Source organism: Pundamilia nyererei, unplaced genomic scaffold, assembly GCF_000239375.1.
Source record: "Pundamilia nyererei isolate P.nyererei 1_Seehausen unplaced genomic scaffold, PunNye1.0 scaffold00119, whole genome shotgun sequence".
Lineage (NCBI taxonomy): Eukaryota > Metazoa > Chordata > Actinopteri > Cichliformes > Cichlidae > Pundamilia > Pundamilia nyererei.
In genome coordinates, this window is record NW_005187520.1 from 293,773 (window position 1) to 293,982 (window position 210).

Sequence of the window (210 nt, forward strand, 5' to 3'; positions counted from 1 at the left end):
TTTTTTTTTATTCTACATTTTCTTGTGGGTCTCTTGTTTTTGTCATGTTTGATTTTTCTGATGTAAACATCAATGACTTACAAAAATAAAAGAGCAGCACAGACACCCCTGGTTTTCACAGACACTCAGCTCTTTCCACACCATTGCTGCATTTAATTATTAATCATAAATAATAATTAATCATCGCTGGCTCTTTCTCCCAAAGTGTGT